Source organism: Odontesthes bonariensis, chromosome 16 (assembly GCF_027942865.1).
Source record: "Odontesthes bonariensis isolate fOdoBon6 chromosome 16, fOdoBon6.hap1, whole genome shotgun sequence".
NCBI classification, from domain to species: domain Eukaryota; kingdom Metazoa; phylum Chordata; class Actinopteri; order Atheriniformes; family Atherinopsidae; genus Odontesthes; species Odontesthes bonariensis.
Window position 1 is genome coordinate 35,091,499 of NC_134521.1, and position 14,774 is coordinate 35,106,272.

A 14,774-nucleotide genomic window follows, 5' to 3' on the forward strand; every position below is an offset into this window, starting at 1 on the left:
AAATATAAAACTGGAATTCAGATAAACCCACAAAGCTGAATGTTGTGTCATTGATCAGGTGTGGCTGGGTTTAAGGGTGTGGCCGCGGCTCAACCCCCGCAGGGATATTTGCATGAGGTTTACCTTCAGTAAGCTCAGAAAAGTCTCCATTCTGTGATGTGATGTCAGATGATGCTTCACCAACTGCAGCTTCCCTTCAGGTCCCTCATGTCACAACCTCTGCAGGGGATTTCCAGGGTTTCACTGACCTGAGCCGCGTTTTCCAGCCTCAGTAATCCTGTGATACCTGCGGATTTATCCAACTACTCTGGACTTAAAGGGATAGTTTGCCTCTTTTGACATGATGTATGACATCCCATATTAGCAATATCATTTATGAACATCTTCTTACCCCCTGCTGTGTCCTGTGAGCAGAGTTCCAGCTGAGTTTTGGGGTCCACGAAGGTAGTCCGGCTAGTTGGCTGGGGTTTAAAAAATAAAGCGTTTTGCTTTTCAAAAAAATATCCGTTCAAAAGAGTAATACATTTGCATCACAAAATCGTTGTCCAGGAAAAAGTCAGACCTCACATCACTTGGCGCTATTTTTGCCTCCCTTGATATCAATGCGTCCAGTGTAAAACTGTGCAGAGCGAGCAGTCCCCTGCTTCCGAGCAGCAAACACCGTAACAGGCGCGGCTATCGCTAGGTGGCTGGACGCATTGATATCAAGGGAGAGAAAATAGCGGCAAGCGATGTGAGGTCTGACTTTTTCCTGGACAACGATTTTGTGATGCAAATGTATTACTCTTTTGAACGGATATTGTTTTGAGAAGCAAAACGCTTTATTTCTTAAACCCCAGCCAACTAGCCGGACTACCTTCATCAACGCCAAAACGAGGCTGGAACTCTGCTCACAGGACGCAGCAGGGGGTAAGAAGATGTTCAGAAATGATGTTGCTGATATGGGATGTTATACAACTTCATGTCAAAAGAGGCGAACTATCCCTTTAAGCCTAATGACCGGATCTGTAACAGAGGCGTGGCTCTATGTCACCATCTAACAAACACAAGCTTCTGAAAGCTAATGCAGATGCAGCTATTGGTCATGCTCCAGGGGTCAATTCTTGGACCTCTTCTGTTTAACTTGTATATGCTCCCTTTGGGTCAGATATTCCAGAACTTTAACATCAGTTATCACAGTTATGCAGACGATACACAACTTTATGTGTCTCTGTCACCATGGCGACTGCAGCCCAGCAGACGTACTGTGTCAGTGTCTGGAGGAAGTCAACACCTGGATGAGAGAGAGTTTTCTACAATTAAATGAAGACAAAACTGAGATCATTCTGTTTGGTAGCAAAGAGAAGAGGGTCAGCGTTGGTAAATATCTTGAGACTCGGGACCTTATAATCACTGACCAAGTTGGTAACCTCAGAGTGTTGATAGACTCAGATCCAGTGTTAATTTTGTCACCCATTTTTTAATTTAGTCTTACTCTTAGTCTTGTGTCAAAGTGCGTTCTTAGTCTTAGTCAGTTTTAGTCTTTTCACAAATCATTTTTGTTAGTCATGATTTAGTCGACTAAAAATCCTCAACATTTTAGTCTAGTTTTAGTCAGGCGTGGGACAATGTATTTTAGTCTAGTTTTAGTCAAAACATTTTAGTCTTTAGTCGCAATGCAAGTCCAAGTCAATCAAACTGATATCAACCTGTCTAGTTAGGACATTACTTTTTCCAACTTGAAGCCAGAAGAACACCAAACCTGCTGTTACCAAACTTGCTGCACTTGTTTCACAAAACGCTATACAATAGCTCACAAGTATTAATAATGGTGACAAACATAAAATCATACAGTGCTAAATAAATCATGCTGTGTGGATGATTGTTCATATAGACAAGACACAACACCTTTCTTCATTCTCATAGCTCGCCATCTCCCTGCCTGTAACTGAGTTTGCATCGCAGGGCAATCTACATCGGCAACACACACACACACGCGCGTAGCAAGTGTCTGTGCAGCTCCGCTTTATATTAGAAAAGCCCAGCCATGTCACCGCAGAGTTGTGCACCCTCTGTTTCACGTTGCAGGCTAATTATTATGCTACAACGTTCTAGTTAGCGTTGTAGCTCTTTATTTTTTAAAACAACTTGTCTCGCAGGCAGCGTTCTTGCAGACAAATACGATGTAGCACATTGCTCGTCATGTTGGAAGAAGGCTCAGTCGCGTTACATGTTCGACGAGATTCAGAACTTGTTGAAGCAATGCTACTGTTTAAATAACATGTAAAACAAAGCGGGGTAAAGTCAATATGAGAGAAGGGAAATGTTTTGCCGAAGTTTTCCTTAACTCCTTCATTTACCACTATGTTCACTAACCTCAACCACTTTACTCACTCACCCACCAAGTTATTACAAGTGATGCTTTACCGGACAGCGTAATGTGCTGTCGTCAAACCTGACACCACGTTAAAATGTAAGCGAGTCCATCATTGAAATAGCACATACCCTAGTTGCTTCAACCGTTTGTTTCCATCACTTGGATGAGCATGTAAGCACTTTCACTCGGTTTACCACATTCTGATACGAACATATTTGAACGTGACGTGTCAACTGCTGGCTGAAACACATTTAATTATTTTCAAAAGTTCTGGGGGATCTTCTAAATTATATGGTCGACGAAAACGAGGGATTTTTTTTGTTTAGTTTTTATTTCTAGCATGGCATGTTCGTCTCGTTATTGTTCGTCAACGAAATGCATCTCATGACACAGTTTTCGTTTGTGTTTTTTTTAGAACACTGTAGTCTTGTCATCGTCACGTCTTTTGTCATAGGGAAAGGGTCATCAACGAACATTTTTAGTCTCGTCTCGTTTAACGAAATTAACACTGCTCAGATCTGACTTTCAGCAGCCACATCAAAGCTGTCACCAAGGCAGCTTTTTACCATCTCAGAAACATCAACAGAATTAAAGGTTTCCAGGAGAAACTCATCCCATGCATTCATCTCCAGTAGACTCCATCACTGTAACGCTCTTTTAACTGGACTTCCCAAAAAGAGCATTAAACATCTGCAGCTCATCCAGAACGCTGCTGCTGGAGTTTTAACCCGGACTAAGAGATCCGAACACATCACAGCAGCTTTAAAATCTTTACTCTGGCTTCCAGTCAGTCACAGAATAGATTTTAAAAGTCTGCTGATGGTTTACAAATCCCAGAACGGTTTAGGCCCAAAATACATCTGTGATATGTTCAGAGAATATAAAGCCAGCAGAGCTCTTAGATCCAAGGACTCAGGTCAGCTGGTCCAGTCCAGAGTCCAGACTAAACATGGAGAAGCAGCATTTAGCTGTTATGCTGCAAACAAGTGGAACAAACTGCCAGTGGAGATTAAACTTTCACCAAATGGAGACATTTTTAAATCCAGGTTAAAAACATTTCTGTTCTCATGTGTCTATGTATGAAATCTGCACGATATCTTTGAACTTATCTGGACTGTTGCTTGTTTTTAAATTCATTTTATTTGTTTCTTTTTATGTTCTTTTATGTATTTTTAATGCTTCTTCCACTCCCTGCTGCAATGCTTTTATTTTATGTGAAGCACTTTGAATTGTTTTGTACATGAATTGTGCTATATAAATACATTTGATTTGATGCTGCCATCATACTGGTTCCAGTGTGAGAGACTAAAGAAGACAAACTTTCTAAAAGCAACAAGAACCTAAATCTGTAGTTTAATGAACTTTAGTTTAACAGAGAAGTGTTTTCAATGTCCTCACTGACCAACTTCTTATTATTTAGGAAAAAGAAACACGTCTAATGTAATGCAGCTGATTCTCCAAACAGCAGGTTACCTGCTGACAGGTGAGGGTGTCAGGATCGGGTATAACAGCAGCATCCACCAAAGGTTCAGGCTCTCCAGCAAGGATGGGTCGTGGCTCACCGCATTGGGCCAAACTCCATCAGAGAATCATCAATAAGTTCAGCAAATGTTTCTCAGGAAGAAGACCAGGAAAAAAATCAGGAAATACCAGTAAAAGATCAGGATAAGTTTTTGGAAATGTTTATGAAAAAATCAGAAAAGACCAGGAAAAGTTTAGGAAAAGATCAGGAAAAAAACCAGGAAAAGATCAAATGTTTCTCAGAGTCAGACTGTAAAGAACTTTGGTCTTTCAGCATCTACAGAGCAGAATATTGTGCAAAGATTCAGGGAGTCTGGGGAAACCTCAGCGTGGAAAGGCCAAGGACAGAAAGCCCTGCTGGATGAGCTGGGAGCCCTCAGGCAGCACTGCAGGAGAAACCGTCATCACGCCACCATGATCCATACGGCCACATAGGCTCAGGAGGAGCTGGGAGAACCATTTCCACTCAACACGGTCCACGGCAGCATCCAGAAATGTGAGCTGAAGCTGCACCACACCAGGAGGAAGCCATATATCAGCTCTGTGCAGGAACACGGCCCAGTTCTGTGGACACCAGCTGGTCTCAGATGGACAGAAAGACAGTGGACACGTGTTCTGTGGGCATATGAGTCCACGTTTCAGCTGCTTCTGGGGAAAACTGCTGAGAAAGAGAAAGGTTTAAAGCCAGCGTCTGTGATGGTGTGGGGGGGCATCAGGGTCCATGGCAGGGAGGGCTTCATCTGTGTGAAGGTGTGGGGGGGCATCAGGGTCCATGGCAGGGAGGGCTTAATCTGTGTGAAGGTGCCCCTGATGCAGAGCTGGATGTTGGAGTTCTGGAGAGACAGATGCTGCCATCCAGGTGACGTCTTTTCCCGGGAGCTCCGTGGTTATTTCAGCATTTTTAATTAATTCTCCTGAACACTTAAATCACTGGCATGAAACAACAGTCACTGTGTTTGTGGTCATGGACACAAGTTCGACTTTCAGCAGAAACTATTTTATTTGGAGGATTTGTAACGTTTGTTTGAATGAAGTTTACCCAACTTAAACATTTAATTTGTAATCTGGAAAGCTAACCAGGCACAGACCTTATCAGACTCCAGTCTCCTGGTCTCACAGCCATAGAACCTCCTAATTACAACTTTTTAACTTGATTAAAAACAACAATCTCTTCTTTTCTAAGAGTTTCACAAAATTCTGTGAGACTATATTTATATTTATATTTAATTTAATTTTTATTTTTATATTTATATTTATATTTATATTTATATTTGTTTTTGTTTTTATTTTTATTTTTATATCTATATTCATATTTATAGTCATTTTTATTTTTATATTTATATTTAATTATCTACATCTTCGTGCACAAGAAAAAATGAGGAAGTTGCGTCCCAGGAAAATGTTTAACGACAGTTTCACGAACTTCTGGGACCGTGTTGGCCAGGCATTGCAAAGCCATGATGAGCATAAACGGGGTCTTAATCCTGAGAGATACCAAGAAAAAAAATCATTTTTACATTTCTGGAAGGGTATAAATACTGAAAATGTGACTTTTGTGGTTTTTTTTTCATATAATCAGCTTTGTTGTTCCAAAAAATGTCCGGAGAGTCGGGTGAGAACCTTCCGCTGGTGTGTTCTCATAACTGGAAATACTTCAGAGTGGCGTGTGGAGCAGAAAATAATGTGAAAACTAAGAGAATAGAGGATGTCGCTGGCTACTTATCTGTTGTGATTGTCATCTCAGATGTGACTGAAATGAGAACAAATGTGAGGAAAGCATCACGCAGGTCAGCAGAAAAGAGTTGAAGCAGCTGCTGTTGTCACCACAGAACATGGGATCATGAGCAGACTTACCAGACTCAACAAATTTTTATTACATGCAGACATCAGTGCACGTTTGAATTACTCAGAGCTTAACCCTAAGGAGTTGCTGGAATTCAGAGGTGGTTCGAACAATGAAATGCATGTTTTCAGTGTTTATGAGATGAGCTCATTCAGCCCCAAAGGGAGAAAAAAAACACCAAATATTTAATTGTATCCGGTCCTAAAGGGTAAAAACTGCAGTTATTTAGGCAGTCGCTGCACTTTTAAAAGACCTACTGTTTAGAAGAAGGCCTTACTTTAAGCCACTCATTGCAGCTTTGTCTGAATGAAGGGAACATTTAGAAGAGTTAGAGGCTGTTTGTCAGTCTGTTATTCTCAATGGGACAAGGATCAAATGTCTTTTATCACGAAGCTCTTTGACCATTTCTTACACAAATTTCTTGGACTTCTGTTGTAGTTTTTTCTCATTAATTGGGAAGAAGAACTTGGACTTTGTGTGATTGGATCCTTTATTTAACTAATCCTGTGTGGATTACATCAGACTGAAATGTGACTGAAAGTGGCAGCAGCTGTTCTTTAAAGGGACACTATGTAATTTCTTCCCCCATCTAGTGGTGCAATTTTATTTTGCAAAGTTGAATGAATTTGCTCTCTAGCGCCTCGCGTTTTCAAATGTGCGCTGCAACTTCTTGAACTACGGCAAGCGGAATGTGTCAAGATTCAAGAAGCTATAGCTTCAGACTCAAGGTCCATACAAACAAAAAGAAATCAAGACACACAGTACAAAGGATTATATAACACGCATACAACAACACTATGAATACAGATGACAGATAACATGTCAGATAACATAACATCTCCTTTGGTGTGCAAGCAATGCAATTAGTCATATTCCGGGAGTTACCGGAAGTGACGTTGACGCAGCGTTAGCATTAGCCTGTGTTAGCAATCGGAGCATTAGCAGCGGTAAATAAACTCCCGGTAAACTTACAAACTTTCTAATGCCTCGTTTTGTGAGCTAAGAGCCTATGTGTACTACGGCAGAAGTTTGGTAACAATCAATGCATTATTAGTGGGATCATTTACGAGATAAAATCTATTTAGCATTTTTTTTTTTTTTTAAACTTTATTAGTAAATCAACAAAATAACAGTTTACAAATGTGAGCATAACGCCAAAAAGAAGATATCCAGGGGGAGCATAGGAATAATAATAAAAAGAAGAAGATGATGCACTTACAAAAAGAAAGCTAATGAACACAAAGACATATGTGCCAAGGAATAAAATCTATTTAGCATTAGCGGCTGTAATAAGCCATTTGGCGGAAATGACGTCACAATGACGTCATTTCTGCTTGTAGGCCTGGTGGGGAAATCGCGATTCGAAGTGCTTTATGTCCCTCTCGGCACTTCGTCATTTTTCATAGAGCGGAAGGACATGGCAGCCTCCATAGAGCTTACCTGCTCTATGTAGATACAGACAAGTTATTCTTCACTCAGGAGGATAAGTGAGATTTTTGACAGAGATCATTTTACACCAATGAGAACTAACTTATGAATGAATATGTTGATTTGAGCTAATAAATGACTTAATTTATTACATAGTGTCCCTTTAAAGGAGGATCTTTAAAGGTGACACAACTAGTTTAAAGCTGGTTTAATGCTGGTTTAAAGCTGGTTTAATGCTGGTTTAAAGCTGGTTTAAAGCTGGTTTAATGCTGGTTTAAAGCTGGTTTAATGCTGATTTAAAGCTGGTTTAATGCTGATTTAAAGCTGGTTTAAAGCTGGTTTAATGCTGGTTTAATGCTGGTCAAAAGCTGGTTTAATGCTGGTCAAAAGCTGGTTTAATGCTGGTTTAATGCTGGTTTAATGCTGGTTTAAAGCTGGTTTAATGCTGATTTAAAGCTGGTTTAATGCTGATTTAAAGCTGGTTTAAAGCTGGTTTAATGCTGGTTTAAAGCTGGTTTAATGCTGATTTAAAGCTGGTCAAAAGCTGGTTTAATACTGGTTTAAAGCTGGTTTAATGCTGGTTTAATGCTGGTTTAAAGCTGGTTTAATGCTGGTTTAATGCTGGTCAAAAGCTGGTTTAATACTGGTTTAAAGCTGGTTTAATGCTGGTTTAAAGCTGGTTTAAAAGGTTTAAAGCTGGTTTAATGCTGGTTTAAAGGTTTAAAGCTGGTTTAATGCTGGTTTAAAGCTGGTTTAATAATGGTTTAATGCTGGTTTAAAGTAGGTTTAATGCTGGTTTAAACCTGGTTTAATGCTGGTTTAAAGCTGGTTTAAAGCTGGTTTAATGCTTGTTTAATGCTAGTTTAATGCTGGTTTAATAATGGTTTAATGCTGGTTTAAAGTAGGTTTACTGCTGGTTTAAAGCTGGTTTAATGCTGGTTTAAAGGTTTAATGCTGGTTTAAAGCTGGTTTAATGCTGGTTTAAAGGTTTAATGCTGTTTAAAGCTGGTTTAATGCCGGTTTAATGTTGGTTTAATGCTGGTTTAATGCTGGTTTAAAGCTGGATTAATAATGGTTTAATGCTGGTTTAAAGATCCTATGACATGAAAATAAATGGAGGCTTTTATATATTTTTAGAGGCTTTAGTGGTCCCCTTATACTGTATTATACTGTATATAGGCAACATTCTGCCTTGGTGCAGAATTACAGCCAGTCCCAAAATGAGTTTTTCTTAGGATCCTCAGAATGAGCTGTTTAGGGCCTGCAGCTTTAAATGCAAATTAGGAGGAGAAAGACGGGGCAAAGCGGAGGGTGGGGGTGTGGCCTTACTTCCGCCCTTGGTACCATGCGCAAATGCTTTGTGAATCGCTATGGCACGTAGAACAGCAGTCGTTCAAGCTTTTCAATTTGACCCAGAGTCTGATCCAGATGGAGAAGAAGTTGAAGAAGTTGAAAATCAGCGACTACAGCAGGACGTCTCTGAATGGTTAGTTAAGTATTTCGCCGTTAATTTAGTTTGTTTTGCTTATGTGTTGTTACAGATATTATCATGTGGGCTTAGCTACCTATGCTGAAGTAGTTGTATGTCTAGTTATATCAGTAATCTTTGTCATAAAAAAGAACTATGCAGCCTTCACATCCATGTAAATCATGTTGCACATTACTCATGATTTATTCCTGAAGATAAATGTTCACCGTATGAAAAATAATATTTGATTTACTCCAGAGCACATTTGATGTTTACTTACTCAACAGCCACAAGCTAGACACTAACAAGCCATTATACCTTTTTATGTTGTTTATATCCACCTACATTTTTTACATAGGTGCCATTGTGGAAAATGTGCAACTATGCCCACAGAAGTGGAGAATATTTGCTGCCTTGAGATACCACAGGTAACATTCTCACCACCTCACTGGAAAATAATTTGTCTCTTCTTTAGGCAACTAATTTTGCTAATAAATGTCACTTACCGTTTCTAATTCTAAAAAAGGTTACTACACGACTTCGGGAGGTCGAAGAACAGCTCCCATGCATGGTAGACCATCCTGGATTGGAGCCTGTCTGCCTAAATGTCTACTCACTTCAAAATGCCAGCCAAATATACAGAGCAGACTATGGTCCTCTACAGTTCAGAGAAATACACCGGTAAATTGTGCATTGTTAGATAAGTTAATAACAGAAGTTTAGAGTTTTGACTTTGTATTCCAATAATTTATTTATTTTTGTACAGCGAGGGATGGGGTGGGGGGGGGGGACACAAAACAGACCGAATATGATCCATTGGTGCATAGAATTATTTTTTCACACACACAATGATACATTCAGAATTTAATATCTAAAATTTCTGAATCAATTGTTCAGTCGCTACAGGTATCTCTCCTGTCGCTGTTTTGTGAGCTGGTGCTGGGGCTTCTTGGGACGCAGAATCCGGGTTGTAATTCCATTCTGTGTGGTCCTGCGCATCCACTCGGAGTTTCCTGATGAGGAAGGCCACTATGTTGGGTTTAAACGGCACCCTGTTTGAACCTTGAAACAAAGCTGGCAATGACCTCCTCCTTGTCCGGCCTCTCATACTGCGCTGATAGGTCTTCTGGGACAGAGATGGCCAACAGCGCATCGTTGTATGGTGTCGGGTTAAAAAAGACTTCATCGAAGATTAGGTCCATCATGTCAGAAACATAACCTGTATCATAAAGCACAAGCAATATCTCCATTTAATTGGTTGAGTTTTGTTTTTACTGTGCATTTGTATGTAATCCATTTTTCTTCGAGAGAAATAAATGTTAAAATTCCAAACAATGTGTCATTTTAATTGATTTGAACCATTACCAAAGGTCGCCTTCGTCTTTACTGGTTTAGCTCTGCACTCTCCCTTCTGAGACTTTGGAAAGGAGAGTTTAAAGAGGGGTACACCTTCCTCCGTTTCGGCCTGTGGTCGATCCGCATTTTCATTGAAATGCATAGCAGCCAGGTAGAGTCTGGAAGTACAAGATAAAAATATTTGTTCATATTGACAGATATTTTAAACTAAAATTCCGAAAAGTATTGAGTAAAGATTTGTTTTACCTGCACAGCATTCCAATAAAGGGAAACACTACATTTTTTGGAGCAAAACGAAGGATGACTGCATGGAAAGCCTCCAAAGATGACGTTTGGTGGGGGGGGCTCAGTTTTTCCACATCCTTCAGTGTTCTTTTCTTTGTCAGCAGAGACTCCAACTTGTAGAAAGCTGGAGTTGCTGCAAACAATAACAAAATATCTTATTAGAAAACAATACAGTAACAAATATCACAGCAATGACCTCGTTGTTTGCATGTCTGTTTGCTGTTTTAACATTTTGCCTGCATATTGGTTGAGATACCTGCTTGGAGCCATTTCTTTTTGTCCGTTGTTGTGCGGATTGCATGCTCACACTTGGGGTAAAGAGGATTCTCATGCGTGTGGATATCGTGCACATGGTTGAGGATCGCGTTCCACTTGGCAATTCTCTCTGGCCCTGAGGTTGAATTAGCTGCAGTCCAGTATATGTGGTTGTTGATGCTTTTCATCCACTTGTTCAGTTTCTCACAGTCTTTCATCTTACATAGGACTTCCAGTTTCTTTGAAATTCCTAAAATGAAAGCAAACAACATTCCACTTAGTAAAGAGTAAGAGTGACAACTATGCTGTAGCAATTCAAAAACAATTTCAAAGCATTTGATAATATTGACATAATGTCAGCATTTGACTGTCCAACATCATTGCTGTCAATTTTTCTGATGACACAGCAGTAGTTGACCTAATTTCTAAGAACAATGAGCAGGCTTACTTGAATGAGGTAGATAGACTTTCAAACTGTTGCCAAGACAACAACCTACTCCTATTGTTACCAAGACTAAGGAGATATATATAGATTTCAGGCAATATCAGCAGAAAGTCTACCAACCAGTCCAGATTAACTCTGAGGTGGAAAGAGTAGATCTTGGTGTTGATATTTCTGAACATCTGACTTTGACCAAACATGTTGATTCACTGGTGAACGCCAGCATCCTTTCCACCTCAGATGCCATAAGTACTTTAGGTTACCTGAAAACCTGAATAGTTACCTTTTGCGAAGTGCCACACATCGTAGTACTGGGTGATGTTTCTCTCCCTGAGGAACTTTTGAACTTGAGGATGACGATCGGTGACAATGCAATCCAGTTTGACGTCACGCGACTCGAGCAAGGCCAGACTCCTCGTCAGGGCCTCTTTCTTCATATAGCAGCTACCACCAACCTCGTTGCTCTGTCACCACAGAAAAAAAAACACATTAGTAGACAATGTATTATGGACCTTGATTTTTAAATTACAACAAATAACCCCTTTACAGAGTCAATTTCAACAACTCACCTGGACCAACTGAATGTCCACAACGGTGTTAGTTTGGAGATCCATCATGGTGTAACTCCCATATTTTGCAGAGTGACCTGTTAAAAATTGGGTTTAAATAATGACACTTGGAATCACAATTCAATACATATTATGTATTCTTATATTTAGGTGCAATTCATAACTTCACATAACAACTCACTGCTTAGAGCCATCAGACCTGGTCCCTGGCTTTTGTGTGTCTCAGAGCCAGCACTATTACACTCTGATTGCTGGCCTTTGGCTACAGATAGTTGGAGCTAAAGACCTTGATAAAACCACCCCCTGCCTGCTGTCATTCCTTTGAACTTCAAACAATATCACTGTACAAAATACAATACTTCAGTCAAGTAACAATACCTGGAGAATCAGCCCTCATGTCACCACCGAGTATGACTTTTTCCTCCCGAGTAAGCCGCTGCAGATTCACATCCTGTGTGACTTTCCAGTGGTGAATAACTGCAGGTTCAGTGAAGGCTCTGGCATGCCGGCGAAATGTTTCATACCGAAACAACTCCAGCTTCATTGCCTTGAAGACCTGGGTGTGGAGGGGAGAAATAATACATGTAATTTGATATAAATACAAGTATTTCAGTTACGGTATCTACAGTTGCACATACTTTACCTTTTCTATTTGTATGAAAGATGCACCACTCAGGTACACAGCGGCAGAAAGGTGCAGGTTTCCAGCTGGCGTGCTACCCAGGATAGGGTGGCTATTCCATTGTCTTCTAAATGTGCAGTGGGGACACCGCTGCTTCACAGACAGGAATGTCCCCAGCCTTTGAGTCTTCACATCACATGCCCGTGTGCAGACCGGACATGCATTAAACAACTGCATGATGCAGTTCTCGTACACTATGTACTTCTTGATGTGTGTGGAAGTGGAGGACTCCTCTCTATATAAAACCACAAAGAAAGCAAAACACATTTTGAGTTGATCAGATTGAGCTTTCATCTGGACAGTACTTTAAACCAGCACACTCCTTGAAGCCGGATGAATAATCTGTATGCACATAAATAATCCTAAAAGTAATGCTATAAACAACAACAGTCTCGCTGAGACCAATCCTTCATGTTGGAATGCCATACAATTAAAAAAAAATTATGAAAGTTCTCACAATCCCTACATTTTCTTCACACTCACACACAGATAATGATAACTTACAGCCTCAGTGTAGAGTTTTCGGACGCTGTGACAGAGTCTGCAGGGTCATAAGTGGAATCCTGTCCCTTTGGGGTATCCACTAAAGAGCTTCCCTCCAATGCATCATCTTCCTGCTCCTCCTCAAGATCCAATCGAGGTCTTTTGGATGGTCTCTTTACTGGTGTTGATGACAGGAACAAAGGGTCTACATTGGACGTCCCAACACCAAAGTCTTTGCAGGAGACAGTTGCCTGGACACCTGCAACAAATATCACCATTGTACCGTCAGGATGTATGTTTGTTTGATATGTCAAGTCATTCATGTGTATGACATATGATGTATTCATACAGTGACAGCACTCTTCTAACCCAAGACCAATTTCACATGTGGGACAATAAAGTTAATCTCATCTTATTGAAGGTGGCTAGAACATACCTTCACTTCTTTCTTTTTTTTACTTTATTGCCAATAACGTATAGGCAATACAAACAAACACACCACACAGAAACAGACAAATAATAATAATAATAACAATATTATACATAAAACACACATATACAAATAAAATTGAAAATTAAAATAAAATTAAAATAAAAATACATTAGAAAAAAAAAGGTTCACCTTGATTGCAAGCTTATGTTACATTCGTCTTATACAATTATATGCTTAACCAATATAAAGAATGACAGGTGTCCATCTCCTAAGGAAAAGGGGTAATTTTAACTGTAGAATGGCAGTCATATTTTCCATCACTTGGACTTGATTACACCTCTGTCTCCATTGAGCCACTGTATGAGGCTCAGGCTGCATCCAACGCATTGTAATAATTTTTCTTGCGATCATTAGTAAGACATGCAAAATATAACACTGGTCTTTAGTAAAGTTTTGTTCTGTTGTTTTCTCAAGCAAAATAAATACAGGGTCAAAATACCTTCACTTCTGATGTGGGCCTTCAAAGTCCTAAAGGATAGCTGTGTGGCTACAGTATGTGTTTCCAGTTGGTCTGTCTGGCAGGCAACATCCCTTGAGAGAGGCAGCTGAATAAAAGCACTTGATGTGCTGGCCTGTGTAGATACAACAAGGTCAAATTAGTACAAGTTATTACTTTGTATATCTTCCAAATGCAAGTTTGAAGACTTAGCCCTATGCTAATCGCGATTTTGACATTCTCAGCTGATTGCTCTGGTTTGCAAAGATGGACGTAGTGCTAGTCATTTTAATCAGGGGAAAGGCAGATATCGTGCGCGCCATAACACCAACAGCAGGACGGCTATCAAAACAACAAATAAGTACACAACACTGGCGTTACAGTAAATGAGGTGTCCACTCGCATACCTCATGCTATTTACTGTTACATTAGCGACAGTAGCTGCATTAGCTATTAGCTGCAGAGCTAACGATACTTTCAGGACACTTTCTTGTGGTAACAAGCTATTTAACTATACTGTACATACATAAAAGCAAGACAATTATAGAGCGTTAAATTACTTACTTGTCCGAGGTCTGTAGTTGGGCCAAAGAGAGTTGGTACTGATCCAGGGTTCATTTTAAGACGATCGGCAAGGCCAGCTCGGTATTGGCCCAAGTTTTGGAAACAATCCTCCGTGAAATGTTTGGCGCACACATACACAAATCTCTTCTGTTCTTTTGTCACTTTCCCAGAAAAAACAAAGTCTGACCACTGGCTCTTTAGGGGTTCTGATGCAGGAGCTTTAAAAAGATTTTTTAGATCCGTTGTACATCCATGTACAGAGCAAATGTTATGCTTTCGATCAGCCATGGTGTGTTAGATATCCTACGCAGAAAAATCAAGATGGCGTTGCGCAGACTTTCAACTGATTTTACAATGAGCTGGCCAAAGAGCTGTGGGCGGGGAAAGGCAATTTATTGGCTCTGGGTGGAAACAACCTCCACGTCATAAGCGGGCACACGTCATAAGCGGCGGCTTTCTCGATCAGGCCTTCTGCATGGTCACATTTCCAAAGGCAGAGAATAATTTCCAGTGCATGGTTTAGGTCTATCGTCATTTTTAGACACTGGGGGACCGCAGGCAGGCTAGAGGAACTCATATTAATGTTAAACAAC

General features: G+C 40.2%; 1 protein-coding gene and 3 long non-coding RNA genes across 4 annotated transcripts in view; 2 read left to right on the forward strand and 2 right to left on the reverse strand.

The window, feature by feature from the left end:
- The window catches only part of LOC142401502 (hexokinase-4-like), a 33,539-nt gene that overhangs the window by 609 nt on the left and 18,156 nt on the right, over positions 1 to 14,774 (forward strand). The gene's annotated exons all lie outside the window — the stretch shown is intronic.
- Positions 8,143 to 10,053, forward strand: LOC142402010 (uncharacterized). The gene is made up of 3 exons (XR_012773260.1): positions 8,143 to 9,044; positions 9,143 to 9,297; positions 9,514 to 10,053. It is a non-coding gene; the product is annotated as an uncharacterized LOC142402010 (long non-coding RNA).
- Positions 11,390 to 11,983, reverse strand: LOC142402012 (uncharacterized). The gene is made up of 3 exons (XR_012773261.1): positions 11,902 to 11,983; positions 11,524 to 11,600; positions 11,390 to 11,418 (listed from the first exon to the last, which is right to left on the reverse strand). It is a non-coding gene; the product is annotated as an uncharacterized LOC142402012 (long non-coding RNA).
- Positions 12,245 to 14,344, reverse strand: LOC142402013 (uncharacterized). Its single transcript, XR_012773262.1, has 3 exons — positions 13,621 to 14,344; positions 12,710 to 12,947; positions 12,245 to 12,440 (listed from the first exon to the last, which is right to left on the reverse strand). It is a non-coding gene; the product is annotated as an uncharacterized LOC142402013 (long non-coding RNA).